The sequence below is a fragment of the Perognathus longimembris genome, chromosome 19 (assembly GCF_023159225.1).
Source record: "Perognathus longimembris pacificus isolate PPM17 chromosome 19, ASM2315922v1, whole genome shotgun sequence".
In the NCBI taxonomy this organism is placed as follows: domain Eukaryota; kingdom Metazoa; phylum Chordata; class Mammalia; order Rodentia; family Heteromyidae; genus Perognathus; species Perognathus longimembris.
Genome location: NC_063179.1, coordinates 3238198 through 3258097, shown reverse-complemented (window position 1 = coordinate 3258097; position 19900 = coordinate 3238198).

Sequence of the window (19900 nt, the reverse complement as noted above, 5' to 3'; positions counted from 1 at the left end):
CAGCCTTGGCAGCGCAGCCCCTCGCCCCCTGCCTGCCTCCCCGGCACAGCGCGCCTGCGGGGCTTGCCTTGTCCCGGGAGGAAGAGCCTCGCAGCTAATGTCTGACCATGAGACAGTGGAAGATTGGCCTGTTCTCACTGCTGTGGTGATTCTGGTATGCTTCTTGAGCCTGTAGAAATGCTTTCAAACTGAACAAGATCTCCAGTTAGTGTAATTCATTACCTATTTAGTATATGCAAAATTTTTGCCCTGATTAGATTATTCTTAAAATATTTGCTGCTGTCAGAATGACCACTTATATATTTAATAAGCGAAAAGTCAGATTTACTTCTCCAAATGCATTTTGGTTATAACGAGTAGTGTTTTTCTGATAACAAGATCTCCAAACCTGGCATGGGTGGCTCACGCCAGTCATCCTGGCTACGTAGGGGGCTGAGATCCGAGGATCACAGTGTACAGCCAGCCTGAGCAGGAAAGTCGGAGACGCTCATCTCCCATTAACCACCCGAAGACACGAAACGGCCCTGTGGCTCAAAGTGATAAAGCGCTGTCCTTGAGCAAAAAAGCTCAGGGGTGTGCTGAGGCCGAGTTCAAGCCCCAGGACCCAGGACTGCCACCAAAAGAAGATGAAAAAGAAACCAAGATTCCCAAATAGGTCAGCCAGTTTGAAACAAAGACAAAGATGGCGTAGAGGGTCCAGAGTGGGCATGTGCTGGTGGGACTCCACCCGCGCGGTTCCTGTAGTTTCCATGGGATTGGCCTAGACCACTTCCCTACACCTCCCATGGAGCTGGCACTTCAGATGTGAACTCCTGTACCAGCTCATTGATGGAGAGGAGACGTCCTCACTTTTCACCTGGGCTAGCCTCGAACTGTGATCTTCCTGATGGCCATCTCTGGGATGGAGTGGCGTGTGCCACCTCACCAGCCTTGAAGACACTTCTTTAGCCAGTTTATAGTACACTAGACACCACTGAGCCTCAAATAAGCGATAATGAATGTTCCATGTCCAACAGGAGCCCGAAGGACCTCAACCTTCCCAGAGAGCCCAGCCGGAGGAAGGATTGACAGGGGAAGGGAGCCCTCCTAACCCCCCTCCCCCCCGCCCAGTCCCACCTTGCAGGAATGCTACCACCCCTACCCGTGGACGGCACTGCGGGTGGAGACCGAGCGAGTTAACTGCCCTGGTTATTTTATTCACAGTGTGCGTGTGTAGTGGGGAGGGGAGGGGTGGATTGAAAGTCGACTTTTACGTACTTGGAGTGGGGAAGGTTTAAAAAAATAGGACCCGCAAAACAGAAACGTGAAAGAAAAGATGCGTAGATTTCAATGATGTCAGAATCTACTGTATGGAACGAAAGCTCATCCCATAGTCCAGACAAAGCGACAGACTGAATAGCGTGCTCCATGGAGGGGCTCAGTTCTTCCGTAAATACAGAGAGGCCACTGCGTGAACAGAAAGGGCAGCGTCTGTGAATAGCGACAGCCAAGCCGCGTGGCCTCTCTGCTTGGTCTCTGACGATGGAGAGCGCACGTCGGAGCAGTCTTTGGCCCTGCCGTGTCGTGTTGTTGGGGCGCTCTGGTTCCCTGCGGGAGGAGAGAAGGTGCGTGGCGATCAAGCCTCGCTATGGCAATTTGACAACTGCCACAAGTGCTGGTACCCTTGAGATTAGAAGTTGCACTTGCGGGAAGTGTGAGCGGGCGGGTGTGCACATCGCAGCGTGGACAAAGGGGAGGATTGGAAACCGCCTACCAACGGGGAATTGAGTCGCTCGATTACTGTGATCTTAGCCGTGTGGGAGGGGTGGGCGTGGGTCATGACCAGAGGCAAGGCCTGGTTAAAAAAAACCACAAAACTATATTTTTTTAAGTATGAGGCCCTGAGTTCAAACCCCAGTATCCTCCCAAGCATAACACTTGTGTGTCTGCAAAATGCAGTGGTGATACTGTGAAATGCTTAAAGAGGAGGGCGGCCTTGTGTTTCTCGGTGCGTGTCCACGATCGGCGTGGCTAAGTGCACACCGGCCCGCCGCGGCTTGGTGCGGAACACCAGCTGTGGCCCTGCTCACTGGACGACGTTTGGCCCAAGCCACTGAGCCGAGGCCAAGAGTGCAGGGACCGCCAGGAGCCTCGGCTCACGCCTGTCGTCCTAGCTACTGGGGGGCTGAGGGCTGAGGATCGCAGTTCGAAGCCAGCCCGGCGGGACAGGAGAGGCCTTGCGATTCTTACCTCCAGTGCACCACACGAGGCCAGTGCTGTGAGCTGTGGCCTGCGGTGTAGAAGCCGACGTTCAAGCCCCGGCCCTTCTCCACCTCGAGGACAGGGTGAGCTGCCGCTGGCCAGATCTGATGCCCGGAACGACCGCCGGAGATCACCTTTGCTCTACGCCCAGTCCCCCTCCAATGAAGCCCGCTGTAGCCCAGCTTCTGTCCGGCTCCACAGTCGCTCCTACTGAGATGAGCGGAGAGGGCCCTGGGGAAGGCCCTGGGCTGACCCTGGGGACGCAGGGGCCCCGAGCGGGGCACCTGGGTCTGGGGGGTCCCCATGGCGGGCGACCTGGTGGCGCCCGTCACCAGCTGCTCTTCCGCGCGCCCGCAGCCCCCAGAGGACGGACAGACCGATTAGCAGAAATCATTTGCTTGACCCACTTTTATGTCTTTCAAGTCCCAGCAACAGCTGGAAGCAGATTATTAAACCACAAACACAGCCTAATTGAAAACCACAAGGGGCCTCTTTCCCAGAGAGAGAACAGCCCCCCGCGGGCACCCCATCGCCTGCGCCTCAGTGACTCACCCTCCGTCTGCAAACCAGGCTCAGCCCACCAGAGAAGACTCCTTCTTATTCCTTCTATTTCTCCCAGGAAAGCCGCCTTTCCTCCGCCAGGGGAAGGGGGGGGGGGATTTCGGCTGAACCCCGTTGTCTGACGATCCCAGGATGAGTCAGGTTCGGGAGGGCTGGCTCCCGCAGCAGGGGTCCTGGGTAAAACCCAGAGGCGACAGCTACGACCCCACGCCCGCGCTGTCCTGGCTGTGGGTGGCACCGGAACCAGGGAGCAGGGGAGCGTGGTACTGGCGTGAGAGTGAGAACGTCCTGGGGAGTGCTGCAAGGGGTCTGGCCTCTCCTGGAGAGGGGGGCTGGGCGAGGGAACCGGTATGGAGAGGCTCCAAGACACAGACCTGGGGGGGCCTCTGGAGGCTGAGAGGGGACCCCGGACAACAGCTGGCAGGCGCCTGGGGCCTACGGGGTTCCACCCATAGCCACCGAGGCTCGGGGCAGGATCTGCCCCAGGGGCGCCTCGGATGGGGGCCTGGAGCTGGGGGCCCTGTATCCGCCCAGGGAGGCCCACCCTCCAAGGACCTCCTGCGGGGTCCTCCCGACGGGGTACTGGGGCTGCCGGTGACAGTGCATGGGAGGGAGGCCCTGGCCCTCTGCCCGCCCCCCGCTGCTCCAGGCAGCCCCACCCCACCATGGACCACGGGTGTCTCGGTCCTCTGCGCCCGGCTCCCCCGCCCAGCTTTTCCGGGAGCCTAGCCCTTCAGTGGCCGCCAAGCTGAGGGTTGCTCCCACGTCAACAGGTGAGGGGGCGCACGTTTCGCTCCTCAGGGCACCCCCACTTCTGGCTTTTTGCTGGTGAGCTGGAGATAAGGGTTTCTTGCAACTGTCCTCCCAGGCTGGTTTCGAACCTTAATTCTTGGTTCTCAAGCCTCCGGGTAGCTAGGATTACAGGCGTGCACCACCAGTAATGGCCGCACACAAACATTTGTTGAAAGTGTCCGGTGCGACCGGCCCTCGACGTGGAATTCCCGTCCTGTTCTGCTCCTATCGAATCGTGGCGCGAGGCCCGGGGAGACACGGTAACTCGCCGTAAGGGCGGGCCGGGGGTCTACGCAGTCAGCTGAACATGGAGTCCATCCTCGCGAGCCCCAGTCCCGTGCCCTGACCTGCGGGGAGGCCGAGAGCGTCGCCCGGAGAAGGGGCTGGATTCCCGGGTGCTACGTCGACACCGCGGTCCGTGTGGTCATCGTCTGTGAGCGCTTCATACAAACCCCCATTTGCTGCCCTAGAGACCGAGGAACAAACTTCCATAAAGCCAGCTACCCTGTGACAGCCTCTTAAACTTGTGTTCTTCCTTATTGCATAAGAAATCCCAGCGCAGCGTAAAGAGGTGAGGGGGAAAAAAAAACCACAGAAGAAAATTGAAATGATTATTTTCATATTTTACTTTTCTTTTGATTGACAAATAATAATTGCATATACTTATGAGGCACGTTATACAGCTGGCATGCACAAACTACTTTGTGGAATGATGAACTGAAGCTAATTCGCAGATCTATAACCGTGAATACTTAGGATTCCCTTACAGCTAGGGTGTTTGACCTCTTTGGGGGTTTTGAAGGAGGCAATAGAATATTGTTAGCTATGGCCACTTGGTGCGCAATAAAACATTGAATCCTGTTTGTATCCTTCAGACGATTCCTTCGTGTGCCTGTTTGTTGTGTGTCCTCAGACGTTACAAAATGTATTCACCACTACCTTTCTCAGACCTGCAGGGACAGGAGAGTGGACGCCACCATTGTTTGTGCAGCCTGTGTCGTGGGAGGGAGCTTGTGTTGACCACGGGGGCCCCGTGGCTTGCAGCGCATAGTGGGGTGTCCACGCACTGTGGCCGGCTCCTTGCCAGTGCACGGCGGACCGACGGTGGCCGAGAGGGCTCCTCCCTTCCCGGCCACACCCCATGACTCCGCCCAGCCTGGGGGGGGGTGGTGTCCCCACACGCTAGCCAGTGAGAGGGCGACAGGGCAGGGAACAGCCACGTTCCAGTCACCCAAGGCCTGCGAATAACCAGACTCAAACCGCACTGTCCGGTGGCTCCGCCCGGGAGTGAACGAGGGGGTGGATGAAGGGAAACCTTGATGACCAGCCCCCCCGCCCCCCCCCGCCCCCCCCACCCCGTGCCGCTCCTGAGTCAGTGGAGCCGGGATGGACTCACCAGCCAGCCGTTAAAACCGCTGTCCCTGAGCCTCGCCACGTGAGCCACAGCTCCACGTCCAGCTTTTGGGTCGTTAGCCGCAGCTAAGAGTCTCGTGGACTTTCCTGTGTGGGCTGGCTTCGAACCCGCGTCCTCAGCTCTCAGCCTCTGAAGTGGCTAGGACGACAGTAGGTGAGAGCCAGTGGTAGCTGGGTGCAGGCCCGTTCCCTCCCTGACGTCTCCTCCGGAGCACACGTGGCGCTGCCCGGTGGGTGGCGTCTCTCGAGAGAGACGAGAAGTGATTTCTGTTGGTGCGATGCGCACCACGCACACTGGCGTGGCGGGCTCTGTTCCATGCCCACAGTGCTCTTGAGTCTTCCGCTTCGGTTAGGACTCGTGACTCTCCAGTCACCGTTACCACGTTCCATCACGCTCCCCCCCCCCCCGCCCTCCTGCCCCTGCGGGTGGGACTCGTGCGGGGTGTCTGGGGGGCCGCAGTGGACGTGGCAGGAGTCTCTCGGAGGAGGGCGTGGCCAAGGTCAAGGCTGGCCCTCCTGCTGTGTGGCCCGGGGTGCGGGTGCAGGAGAAGGCCTGTGGAGTCCGGGCGTGCCCCCCACGGCTGGCTCAGCACCCCCTCTTCTGTGCGCCGTCCCCGCTAGTTTATAGGAAGCGTGACTCCAGGGGGGGCGGGCGGGAGCCAGGGAGTCTACCGCTGTCCTCCGCCAGCAGCCTGACGTGGTGGAGGAGAAGGTGGAATGTTCTAGAACTGGGCCGTCTTTACGACGTTCCCCTGAGGGCTCCAGGGAGCACCGGCTTGCCCCCTCCTCAGGCTGTGGGTGCTGCTGGGAGCACCCGTCATCTGACCACCGCCATCTTCGCGGGCTTCTGCTGTCGTGGGGCTCGGGTGCCATGCTGAGCCCACGATCGATTCATCTTGACACGGCGTCTAGGGAGCCCCTCCGTCCACAGAGGTCCTACCTAGTGCTGGCCCTGGGACTCGCACTCGGGACCTGGGCGCTGTCCCTGAGCTTGTGTTGCTCAAGGCTGGGGCTTCGCCGTCGGAGCCGCAGCTCTGCTCCTGGCTTGCACCGCGTGGACGGCAGATGGCTCCAGGTGCGCCTGTCTGGGCCGGCCTTGCGCCGCGGGGCTCAGGGCTCAGCCTCCCGAGCCGTTCCTGTTACATCGCGAGCCTCCAACACCTGATTTGGAGGCCATTGTTCAGCTCTCTACGCACATTTGAAAAAGAAAAAGCATTACAACTTTCTAGCAAAAAGAACACGATTTTTAATGGTGGTGTGTGGGGGTCGTACTGAGATCCCAAAAGACGGTGCAGGGAGCAGAAGGTGGGCAGCATAGACTGGAGGGGGCAGGAGTGGGCCTGGGTGGTGGAGGGGCGGGAGTTGTGGGGCCTGGACGGTGGGGGGGGCGGGAGGTGGGGGCCTGGACGGCGGTGGAGGGGATGGGAGGTGGGGGGGCTGGACAGTGGTAGAGGGGGCGGGAGGTGGGGGCCTGGGTTGTGGTGGGGAGGCGGGAGGTGGGAGTTCTGGATGGTGGTGGAGGGGGCGAGAGGTGGGGGGCCTGGATGGTGGTGGAGGGGGCTGGAAGTGGGGGAGGGGCAGGAGGTGGGGGCATGGATGGATGGTGGAGGGGTGGGAGGTGGGGGGGCCTGGGTGGTGGAGGGGGCGGGAGGTGGGAGCCTGGGTGGTGGAGGGGGTGGGCGTTTTGGGTCTGGACGGTGGGGGGTGGTGGGAGGTGGGGGCCTGGGTGGTGGAGGGGGTGGGCGTTGGGGGTCTGGACGGTGGAGGGGGTGGGAGGTGGGGGGGCTGGATGGCGGTGGGGGGGCGGGAGGTGGGAAGCCTGGGTTCTGGTGGAGGGGGCGGGAGGTGGGGGCCTGGACGGCAGTGGGGGGGTGGGAGGTGGGGGCCTGGGCGGCAGTGGTGAGGGGGCGGGAGGTGGGGGGGCTGGATGATGATGGGGGGACGGGAGGTGGGGGGCCTGGGTTGTGGTGGAGGGGGTGGGAGGTGGGGAGCCTGGATGGTGGAGGGGGCGGGATGGGGAAGCTTCTAAGCTGTCGTTCTCTTTTCATTTTGAAAGTGTAGTTCACTTTCCCCCGCGCAGAGCCCGGGTCTCAGGGCTGCTGCTGTTGCTGGGCCTCTCTGTGCTCAGAGATGTGTTAGAAACTCACTGAGGCCTAGAACCTGTCACGTGGACACACGCCCGCCTCCCAGTGTATACTGTGACGTTACACTAACCACGTGGAAACACGCCCGCCTCCCAGTGCATTCCGTGAAGTTACACTAAGATTTTATTGACATTGTCTGTCTGTCTGTCCATCTGGTCTAGCCAATTTCAGCAAGAGTGGTTAAACACTGCGTGTCTGTCAAAGTATATATTATTCTATCAAGGAAGAAAAATCTGTGATAAATCAGAAGACATTCAACATATCTTACAGCATTTTTTTTTTGCCATTCCTTATAAGAATTTTAAGCCAAATAAAGATAGCGGTGAAAAAAAAAAACTCCAAACTTAACCATAATAAAGATTCTTATAAAACCCTCCAGCAGTGTTGTGCTAAATGCTAAAATACCCTTACTATTTTAATTAAAGCCCAGAATTATATAGAAAAGCCTGCCTTTATCATTTTTGTTTAACACAGATTTTAAAAAATACAGTAATAAAATAAACTAATTGTGATAAACATAGGAAATAGTGACATCACATCATCATTTTACTGAATGTATTAAAAACTCCAAGAGACACTTAGCATCGACATGAACATTAGTAAACAAGATGAAAACACACAATTAGCTAGCACTTCTTTCCTCTAGCAGCATGTTCCTAGAAGCAGAAATAACAGAATATAAAAAGTGAAGAAAATGGGGCTGGGGATATGACCTAGTGGCAAGAGTGCCTGCCTCGTATACATGAGGCCCTGGGTTCAATCCCCCAGCACCACATATGCAGAAAACGGCCAGAAGTGGCGCTGTGGCTCAGGTGGCAGAGTGCTAGCCTTGAGCGGGAAGAAGCCAGGGACAGTGCTCAGGCCCTGAGTCCAAGGCCCAGGACTGGCCAAAAAAAAAAAAAAAAAAAAAAGTGAAGAAAATTATATTAAAAATGTAATCGTTATCGTAAAGGTGACGTACAGAGCACGTCAGTCCGGCAAAGAGTGCGTTTCCTTTTGGACAATGTCACCCTGTCCCTCAGTCTCTCCCTGTAAAATCTTATTAAGAGACGTACAGCAGGCTAGGCGGAAGTGCTGAACTGTAATTGCCGGTGGAAGGCTGAGCTTCCTCACTGCAAGATTATGAGTGCAAGTGCAGTTCACGTGCGCCCGTCCCCGCGGGGGCTTTCATGGCCTTCACTGACCTTGAAGGCGGGGAAGAAGGAGATGCTGCTACCAGACTCGGGGCAGTGGCCCTGACCAGATCCTGCGGGCTGGACCTGGTGTCACGGACGGACGGGTGGTACAGGGAAGCCCGGAACGGCCCCTTGCTCACTTGAGCTCATAATGAGCAAGTGTGTAGCGCAGTGTGGTGGGAGGTATGTGTGTTATTTAGTGTGAGCATCCGCAGGACTGGCTCACGGGGAAGATAAGAATGAATGCAGTAACGGAGTGAAGTCAGATGTAAACAAAAAGTCTAAAACTGTGTGTGCGTGTGTGTGCGTGTGTGTGCGCGTGTGTGCGTGCGTGCACGCGTGCTGATACTGGGGCTTGAATTCAGAGTCTGGGTGCTGTCCCTTAACTTTTTTTTTTTTTTTGGCCAGTCCTGGGCCTTGGACTCAGGGCCTGAGCACTGTCCCTGGCTTCTTTTTGCTCAAGGCTAGCACTCTGCCTCTTAAGCCACAGCACCACTTCTGGCCGTTTTCTATATATGTGGTGCTAGGGAATCGAACCCAGGGCTTCATGTATATGAGGTAAGCGCTCTTGCCACTAGGCCACATTTGGGTGTTTTACTTGAGCCACAACTCCATTTCTGACATTTTTTCCCTGGTTAACCAGAGATGAGTCTCACAGATTTTCCTTCCCAGGCTGGCCTCAAACCGTGATCCTTAGATCTCAGCCAACTAGCTAGGCTGTGAGAAACCAGTGCCCAGCTATGAAATAAAAAATGTACAGAGAAATCTATAATGCACCTCAAGTAACAATTTAAATATTTACATAAAAGGCAAAGGAAGCCACAAATAATCCTCAAGTGACAGGGATTGATTACAAAAATATCCATAAGGCTCATGACAAAATGTTCATTTCTGGGGCTGGGGATGTGGCCTAGTGGCAAGAGTGCTTGACTCGTATACATGAAGCCCTGGGTTCCATTCCCCAACACCACATATACAGAAAACGGCCAGAGGTGGCGCTGTGGCTCAAGCAGCAGAGTGCTAGCCTTGAGCAAAAAGAAGCCAGGGACGGTGCTCAGGCCTTGAGTTCAAGCCCAGGACTGGCAAAAAAAAAAGTTCATTTCTGTGTTCTACAAATTACAAAATGAGACCCATTTCATGTTTTAAATAGACAAAGGTTATTAGAAGGCAAAGCTCTGCACATGAAACTCATAGAGCCAACTCTCATCTAGAAAGATGCCCAAATGGGTTCATAGTGTGGAAACTACCCGTTAGAATAACAGCAGCATGTCAGTTGACATCTTCAAGCTGGGGGGAAGGAAGGAAGGAAGGAAGGGAGGGATGGGGGGAGGGAGGGAGGGAGGGAGAGAGGGAGAGAGAGAGGGAGGGAGAGGGGACAAATAGGAAATGCTAGTTTATTTGTTGCAGGTGGGCTGTGACTCAAATGGTAGAATGCTAGACTTGAGCAACACGCAGCGCAGGGACAGTGCCCATGCCCCGAGTTCAAGCCTGTGCAAGGCCAGCACAAACAGAAACAAAACGTTAGTTGAGCTGAGGTTGAGAAACTAGCCCAAGGCATCCTCTACTTTTCTAGTAAGTCACTTTCATACGTATTCATATCATCGACTTGACTTTTTCTCTACTGAAAATGCTGTTGACTCCTGCTTCTAGAATTTTCTGCAGCCCCACGATCCCTCTTGGTTCTATTTACCCATATCCAAGTAATGCCTTCTCTTGTCTGGAGCAATGGGCTCAAACTTGGGCCCCTGTTTGCATTTCTTTTCTACATGTGTGCCTTGTTGGTCTGTGGCCTTGTCCAGTGGTGGCCCGTGTCCCCGAGTGGCCCACGGGCTGCTCCTCCTTCTGCATTTACTGTGCCCCCTACTCTGTACCCCGCATTCATCTGGGTCCAGCCACACCCCCATCCTCTATGGTGCCGGTGGAAAGGACACGGAGCAGGAAGAACCCTGTCTTCTTCTGTTTGGTTCTGCCCTGGTCACACTTCAGGGAGGACGATCTGCTTGACCCAGACTATTGATTTCAATGTTCACATGATCCCTAAGTCGCTGTATAAAGTAGCAACAAGCACATGGCGCCTCTTCCACTCAGGGCCAGGCGCAAAGTGAAACGCCGCGTGCTACCGTGCGTGGTGAGGGGGAGCTGGAGGCCTGGGAGGCGTCGTCGATGCGGGGGAGCTAGGTAGCCCTCACGAGGGCCGAAGCCATCGTCCTTCCCCTGACGGGGAGGGGGTGGTGAGGAGGGCTGATGCGCGTGCATGTCTGCTCCCGACACGGGGATCCAGGGGTCTTTCTTTGTGGCGAGGTGGGCCGCACCGCCACCTCCTTGCGGTGCACCAGAGCTCTTTCCTACTGTTCAGTAGTAAAATTCTCCAGGACCTGCAACAAGCAGGCTAGCATCTCCTAGTTGCACCCTAGCCTCCCTCCCTCCCTCCTTTTCTCCTTCCCTCCCTTCCTCTTTCCTTCCCTCCCTCCCTCCCTTCTTCCCTCCTTCCCTCTTTTCCTTCCTTCCTTCCTTCCTTCCTTCCTTCCTTCCTTCCTTCCTTCCTTCCTTCCTTCCTTTCTTCCTTCCTTCCTTCCTGCCTTCCTTCCTGCCTCCCTCCCTCCTAGCTTTCCTCCCTCCTTCCTTCCTTTCTAATACCTGCTGGGTTTTGTTTCTTTACCCTCGTTTAAAACATTATCTGTAATGGTTGTGGGGTTTCAATTTTACGCATCCATTTGTGTGTACAGTCCCTCTTTGTCAGAGTCCCCCGTCCCTCATTCAGTGCATCCATTTTTGTGAGCAGTACACCTCGTCAGAGTCTCCTTCCATTATATTTGCACGTTTCTAAAGAGAATTCGCTCTGCCTGGAAATTAAGCCCATAACCTTTTAAATGGTTTTCCCCCTATTAAACAATAAAAATATTGCCCCCTAGTGGCTCCAGTGGTGGTTGCAGCTCTACCTGGGAAGGTAACCCTGCTGGAGGGGGTGTCCTTTCCTGTCTGCGCATTTCCCCAAGCTGAAGAGTGGGGGGGGGGGGGGGGGGGGGGGAAGGAGAGATTTCTGCCCAAAAATAGTTGAAAGAAGATACCCAGGTGTAAAACCACTAAGGAAAAATAATTGGTTTATGAAAGATTATCAGGGTGCAAAGACGAGGTGACTGTATGAGAACAGTCAAAGAAAAGAAAAGCAGGGAAAAATAAAGACACTATGAAGAGACCGAAGCTAAGAAGGTTTGGGCACAGAAGAAGGAGGAGAAGTGCAGACTAGAGGGATAGAAAATACAGTGGGTAAAACAGTAGGAGAACACGTTCCGAGTCCTAAGGAGGAGGCAGCCATTCAAGTACAGAAAGCTTTTAGGACACTTAACAGGCCAGCTCAGAAACCAGTCCAGGACACAATGGAGTTAAAACGTGAAATGTACAGAACAAGGAAAGAACACGGGAAGCTTCAAGAGAGGAATTCTCAGCCAGACATACAACGTCAAGTCCGTCAGAATAACAGCATGTTATTTCTCACCAGAAACCTTACAAGGGGTGGTGGCATGGCATGATGGATTTCAAATGCAGAAAGTAAGTACCTGACAACTTAGATTAACCTATCCAGTAAATATGTTGCTCACAACGGAGAGACACAGTAAACTTTTGTGATAAAACGTGGTGCAATTTCTGACCATAAAAACAGCACTGCGGAAGATATTCAAAGGAATCCTTAACACAGAAAAGGAAGATTAATGTAGTTATGAAAATAGGAGAGAAAATAAATCTCACTCAATGAATTGAGAAGCAAATGTAAAGTGGAAAAAGAGCCAAATGCCAGGGAAACAACACAGGGCAGGAATCACTACATCCCTTTGCATAACAGCATTGAATGCTAACGGTCCCGTTTCTCCAGGCAAAGGACACAGCAGGTTCCGCTAAAGAGGATGACTTGACCTCAAGTGACTGTCCTCCACGAGGCTCAGGACCGTCTGATTTCTGCTTCCGAGACAGAGACAGGCAGATGACATATTTGGCAGCTTTGTGATGCCCACTGAATGCAGGGACTCAGACAGGACACCCCAAATGCGTAGGCTATGGGAAATGGGGGGAAATTCAGCAAGCAGAAGTTATCAAAGATAATCACAAAAATCCCAGACCTGAGTAAGGACTAAGTGGTTCCATAAGAGAGGCGACGCAGAGAGGCCACCTAGCAGAGTCCAGAGCATACTGTGAGCAATGACGCCCTTCCTGTAGTAACACCATGGAACAACGTGTGTGTGCTGAAGTGGTCACTGGTTGTTCACTGCTAAGTGTGCCCTGCAGAGTCACATAGGACCGGAATGCTTGGCATGTCAGGAATACGCGGAGAGGAATGTGGGAAGGCCTTCGCTAGGCCCTGTGCTTCCAGAGACGTGAAGAAAGCAGGCAGAGAGAGGAAAGCATGGCAACACATGCAGGTGTCTCTGTTCTGACCCAAACCCTGAGAGCACTCACGTTAAACACCGTGAATGGAGGCGAGGAACACCAAGCAACGTGGGAATGCGCTCAGCATCCCGCCACGCCGAATCCACCCGTCCGTAGACAGCGTGGCGAGTCCCCTGGACATCACAGTTTTCTTTCACAGAAATGAGAACTTCATGCTGAAGTTAAAAACACACACACACACACACACACACCCTTTTGCACAACACCTTGTCAAAAAAAATTTGTTTAATAAATAAATAAAATAAAAAAACACCAAAAAACACACCACACTTTCATGAATATGTGCATTGTGGGAAATCTCCATGCTCTAGTTCCTTCCAAGGGCATGCAAGAACTCCCACTATTGAGAAACTGTGGCGAGGCGGGGTGTGTGTGTGGGGGGAAACACCAGTCTACAGAGCTCCATGTGGGAACACATTTGTTTGGTCTAGTGATGTAAAGAGACACGAGAAGACACACCGTGGACAGAAATCACAGGGATGTAAGCAGCAGGAGAAAGTCTTCATTGCTTCCAATAGCCTCAAAGTATGGGAAAAACTCACACTGGAGAGAAACTTTATAGGTGCGAGCCACGAGAGAAGCCATTCACTCACACCAGTTGCCTTCGGAGACACGAGAGGACTTCCACTGGAGAGAAACACTGTGCCTACAGCGCCGTGGGTTTCCCTCATTGATCACAGGGCCTTTCATGGCGGGGAAGGCATACCTGGTGGAGGGAACCATTATGACATAAGCAATATGGAAAGGCCTTTATTCAGTGAAGTCTTTTAAATCCATGAAAGAGTTGACATTCTAGAGAAAGCTGAATGTGTGTGTGTGTGTGTGTGTGTGTGTGTGTGTGTGTAATTTGGGAAAGCCTTCACCATTATTTAAGATAGAGAAGCCGGGCACCAGTGGTGCACCCCTGTAATCCTAGCTGATACTCAGGAAGCTGAGATCTGAGGATTGCGGTTTGAAGCCAGCCCAGGCAGGAAAATCCTTGAGACTCTTATATTTAATAAACTACTTAGAAAAAAGCGGGACATGGAGCTATGGATCAAGTGGTAGAGTGCTAGCCTTGAGCCAAAGAAAGCTCAGGGACAGTGCCCAGGCCCAGAGTTTCAGGCCCCGGGACTGGCCAAAAAAAAAAAAAAAAAGTAAGTGCAAGACCACACCTGGAGAGAAATTACAAATTACATCAATGAGAATAAGTCTTCAACCACTTGCCTTTTTCAACCAACAGGAAAGATCTCACACTGGAGCGTAACCCTAGAGGAAGAATATTGAAAAGGTTTGATATCCGAAGATCTTTCTATTTTTTGTTTTTGTTTTTGTTTTTGCCAGTCCTGGGGCTCGGACTCAGGGCCTGAGCACCGTCCCTGGCTTCTTTTTGCTCAAGGCTAGCACTCTGCCACCTGAGCCACAGCGCCACTTCTGGCCATTTTCTATATATGTGGTGCTGGGGAATCGAACCCAGAGCTTCATGTGTAGGAGGCAAACACTCTTGCCACTGGGCCATATTCCCAGCCCCCCGAAGATCTTTCTAGTACGTGTGTAAATGTATGGTCCATAGAACACTTTTTTAGCGATTAGAATGTTCGAATAAGAAACACCTGAAGATCGACTTTCCTGGCCATAAAGGAAATAAATACAAGCCGAAACACCTTGGGATTTTGTCTCACTCTAGTCAGAGTGGCCACCACAAAGCAGGCGAGCGGCAGTGTGTGCTAGTGAGGATTCTGGAGGAGACAGAAGTCGGGGCGCCCCCGGCGGGGATCGGCGTGGGCCTTCCTCCAAAGGCTAAACCCGGAGCCGTCGTCTGAGCTGGCGGTACCGCAGCTGCGTGGAGGAACGTCACTCGGGACACGGTAGGGCCACTTGCACACCCGTGTCTACGGCAGAATTACTCCCGGCCACCAAGCTACGGGGACAACCCAGAGGCCCTGAAACCGAAGAACGGACGAAGAAAACGCGGTGTGTGTGTACACGCCATACGCTGTTCTTCAGCTGTAAAGAAAAATACACGTTTGTTGTTTCCGAACCGGAGATCGTGGGGTTCAAGGACGTGCTCGGGCTCAGAAGAGCAAAGGTCTTGCGTACCAAGCAGACATCAGAACGGAGACACAGAGGGTGGAAGACAAACCAGCGCAGCAGCGTGCTGAAAACCAACTGCACAGCTCGGGGAGGGGGAGGGGGAGAAACATGAAGGAGGCGTGTCGCGCTACACTGGTTTTGGGGACAGCCCTACATGCTTCTCCCGCCTTGCCGGCCGCGGGGGGGGGGGGGGGGGGCACAGCGTGTCCCGGTTGGGGCTAAGCTGAGATGGGGTAGGGCCGCCGAAACCCCCCCTTACGTTCAAGAGCAGACGCTGGACACGGAGATTTCGGGGAGCCATCCGATGGACTACCGGCTTGCAGAAAGGTTTTATTCAAGGGAGGAGTTTATATAACAGTAATGGCATCAGGAAGGGGCGGGACTAACTGGGTATTAACGATTGGCTAATGAACTGTCCGTCACGGTGATGTCACAGAACTCCCCGCAGAGGCCCGTCCTCTTGGCCCGGCCTCCTGGCTCAGCCGGCGCCATGGTGGCACGCGTGCTCACAGACGAGAGGCGGGGCTGGTTTGGCTGCCTCTTCCGGTAGAACCCGGAAGCGGGTAGGAGGGGCTAACAGCCAAGCAGCCCCAGGGCGGGAGAAGGGGCCTGTCTCTTAGGTAGAGCCAGACCCCGAGAGGAGGTGACGAATTTGATAAGAAGTGCACTCACCGCCTTACGCGTGACACTGTAACCCCTCTGTGCATCACTTTGACAATAAATAAATAATTAAAAATAGATGGTAAGCACCTACGGTAGTGTGTGTGTGTGTGTGTGTGTGTGTGTGTGTGTGGTGTTTCTAATTCTAGGGCTTCCTCTAGTCAGGTGACTGGAGGAAGGGGTGGGGAAAAGCCAGTGTCAGAGGTGAGCGATACTGGAATCCATCCCATCTGTGGACGGAGGTAACAGCATGGAGCGCGTTGGGAGCTGTTGTGCACAGGGCAGGGGAAGGAGGGTCAGCAGAGGTCTGTGTGCCTGAAGGGCTGTGTGTGGGTGTGGGAAACGCCACCGCGACAGCGCTTTGGGCCGTTGACATCTATTTTAATCGAGGGAACGACAGGTGACAGGCCCCCGTCCCGTGCCAGGGGTGGGAGGTGGCGAGCAAGTAGGAAGCGTGGTGAGGGGTGCTGGGGTCAAAGCACTGCTTGCACACACGCACACGCACACACACACACGTGGAGACGTGGCAGTGAGGCGTGTCCAGGCTGGCTTGGGAAGAGGGGAGAAGGAGAGGGGGCAATGGGGGGGGGTGCTTCTGATCGAGGTACCCCAACAAAATCCCCCTTCATTAATGCTGATAAAAATACAAGGGGAAAGGAAACGCTGGAATTAAGAACAGGAGGGCAGAGGCCTCAAAGAAAAAAAAAGAGCAAATGCAATTTACAAAAGAAGACACTTCACGGACCGACAGTGTTGCTGACACCGTTAGTAATTAAGTAATTGCAAATTGAGGTGCACTCTCACTCACACCCATGAAAACTCTCACCTTAGACCCGGGAGACCTGCGGGCCCTTGCACGTGGGCAATGCCGCTGTGTCTTGACTGCCGGTACCGGGCGCTCATTGTCCCCCCCAAACCCCAGCTCCGAGTGCAATCAGCTAACTGCACCCCAGTGGCCAGCAGCTCTGCTCTTGCGCATGAGAGACACCAAAGCCATGGCTCTTGGTTCAAAGCCGGCCTGGGCAAGGAGGTCCGTGGGAATCTCACAGCGCGCTCCCGCCCCGCCCCCAGCAAGCTGGAGGTGGCGCCGCGGCTCAGGTGGCCAACGCAGCTCAGACACAGTGACCAGGCCCTGAGTTCAAGCCAGGATCAGTGGGCGTGCCTGAGTGTGTGTGTGTGCATGTGCGCACACACGCATGCACACATGCATGCACACGCACACACACGCACGCACACACGCAAGTCCGGGCTCTAGGGATCTCCGTGGTGGCTCTCAGGGCCCCGTGGCTCCCGTGGCGTGGGGATGGCGGCTCTTATGTGTTGTGTTTTCCTGTGGATTTCAGGAGCCAGGAAGCAGGTGGCTTCTCCACGCTTCGGGAGGGCGCCGGGCCGGGCCGGGCCGAGGCCTCCGTGGCTGCTGCTGCAGAGGGACTTGCGCGTGGAGCCGTGGACTCGCGCGGTGCGGGCCTGCCCCTCCGCCATGCGCGGGGCCCACGGCGCGGCCGGTGAACGTGGACTTGCGGCCTTCGCTCCACGCTCGCGGAGTGGCCGCTCCCCACCCACACCGGCGGTGCGGCCCTCGTGCGGGGCCGGGGTTTCAATGAGCACGCGGATGACCTTGGACATGCGGATGACCTTGAACATGCTTGGGGAGCTTTCTGGAAGCCCCTCCCTGTAATTTTCTTCTCCTTCTTGGTGCAGGCCTTGAGACCACTCAGGGGTCAGAGCTGGGAGGAGGGGCTCTGGATTCTCGGAGGAGAGGGGGTGCCGGCTGGGGTCCCCATCGCCCTCATCCACCCCCAGACCCAGCAGGGACAAATTCTTCCTTTGTGCGCCCTTCCCCCTCCCCAGGCCAGCCTCAGGACAGAGCCCCCCCTTCCCTCCTGAAGACAGGGAAGCCATGCTTCAGACATTTTTAACTCCCCCCCACTCACCCCCGCCCCATCACTGAGACTAGACTCCAGGCCCACCCCGCTCCTGTTCATTCCTACTTTCTCCTTATCCCTTTCCTTCTGTTCCTTTTAAGTAAAAAAATTACAGAAAATATACCGTGTATTTGTTTTTCCATATTGAAATTGAAAAAAAAAAAAGAAGCCCACACAACTAGAACGTTAGGGAGCTCAGTGGGCAGCGTGGGCCCGTTGGCTGCGGATTCTCTCATCTCCCTCCCTGCCCGGGGCTCTTTGTTGTCACCACGGAGGCCTGGTGCGTCCCACGTGGAAGGCAGACGCAGGCCAGGGACCCCAGGCAAGATCAAATGGCTGCACTGGTGCTTCTCTTAGGTTGGCCCAGCATTCACAATGATGAGGAAGGAAAGAGAGCTTGTGAAAGACACACGAGAGGGAGAGGGAGAGGGGGAGGGAGAGCGAGAGAGAGAGAGAGAGAGAGAGGGGAGAGGAGAGAACACACACAGAGAAACAGGGATACAGAGACAGAGAGAGAAACAGAGACAGAGAGAATTAGAGGGAGGAGCTTGGATGGGTATTTCTGCACAGGTTTGCTTATGTGGTTTCCTGGGTTCTATTTGTACTTGAGAATTAGCATCCTTCTGTTTGGGCGTGGGGTTCTGCCCGGCCATGAAGCCACAACACCCGATGACAGCACCAAATGTCACTCCCCAAGTTTCTGAGCTGGATGGTATCCAACAGGAATTCTGGGACGTGCTCAGTCCAGGAAAGGATCTGATAGACAGATAGATGCACAGTTGACTATTTCCCTTAGGACTCAGGGGCTCTTTTTGCCCTGGCTTGGGTGAGTTTAGGAGACTGAGCCACTTGGATCTCTCTTGTAGCTGCTTGATCTCTAGCCCTCCCTAATTAAAATGTTTCCCATTGCTGTCCTTTAGAAAAGCCAAGTCCAGCTGGACTCTCCTAGTCACGGGGCCCCTTCACTAGTGGGAGCCAAGAATCCAGCTTGCTGGGAGCCCTCCACGGGCCAGGGCAGCTCTGAGCTGCGGCCTTAGCCTGAGGCGGACTGACTGATCAAGAACCAGGTCTTCCCCGGTGACCCTCGAGGTCCTTCTCAGTTCATTTGTTTAGTGAGTAATTGGCAGGGAGATGGGACGGTACCGGCCTTGCTTTATTTCCAAGGCTGGACGGGAAACATCTCAACAGGCTCCAAGCTGTCATTTTCCAAACACGGCTTCTAAGCTCACTGTTTGAATGCGGGAGCGTCTGATCCCCGGGTATGGCACCCTCCTGGGGTCTGGAGGTGAGTGACAGAGGTTGTAGGACCCCGGCACATGAGACCCAGGCTATGGGAAGCCCTCGGTCCCTGAAGAGGAGGGAAGAGGGCAGTCCTCAGGGAAGTGTGCCAGTGTGCACAGGAAAGCTTCATCTACCTTCACTGCACCGCGGCCAACAGTGAGCGTGTGAGCTGACCTCAGGCCTCCGCCGCTTCCCTCGTGCAAGAAGCAGCAGCATGCTTCCAGGAACACGCGGCGCAGGCGCGATGTAGACGAAGGCCTCTGGGGGGCGAACACTCCAGGGGCGGGCGGGGCAGAGCTCGAGAGCTGACCATGCGACTCCTCCGCGCTTGTTCTCAGAACCGGAACACGCGTGAAGTTGGTGGTGGTGTTGGGCCTTTGGGTACAATGGCTCGAGCCTGTAAGCCTAGCTATTTGGGAGACGGAGGAGGTTCAAGGCAGCCTGGGCAAAAACAGCCCACTGAGATTCCCTCGACCAGGGGTGGGGCTGCCATTCTAGAGACACAGGGGGGCACAAGGCTCTGTCTCAAACATAACCAACTCCCAAAGGGCTGGAAGAGCGGTCTCGGTGGTTGAGCAAGCAAGTATGAAGTCCTGAGTTCAACTCCCAGTTCCATCGTAAGAAAGGAAGGAAGGAAGGAAGGAAAGAAGGAAGGAAGGAAGGAAGGAAGGAAGGAAGGGAGGAAGGAAGGAAGGGAGGAAGGAAGGAAGGGAGGAAGGGAGGAAGGGAGGAAGGGAGGAAAGGAAGGAGGCAAGAAAAGAGGGAGGGAGGGAAGAAGGGAGGAAGGAAGGAAGGAAGGAGAAAAGAAATGAGAAAAAAGAAAAAGAAAAAAAAGATGGGGGCACTGGTGGTTCACGTGCGTAATCTTAGCCACTCAGGAGGTTTTGATCCGAGAACTGAGGTTGGAATCTAGCCTGGACAAACAAATCGGAGAGACTCTTATCTCCAAGTGACCAGCCCAAAGCTAGAAGTAGAAGTACGGCTCGATGGTAGAGCGCTGGTTGTGAGGGGGGAAAGGCTGAATAAGAGCATTTGGTCTGGAGTTCGAGCCCCAGTACCAGCACAAGCAAGAAAAAGAAAGGAAGGAAAGAAGGAAGGGAGGGAGGAAGGGAGGAAAGAAGGAAAAGATAAGAGCTCTCTCTCTCTCTCTCTCTCTCTCTCTCACACACACACACACACACACACACGGAAC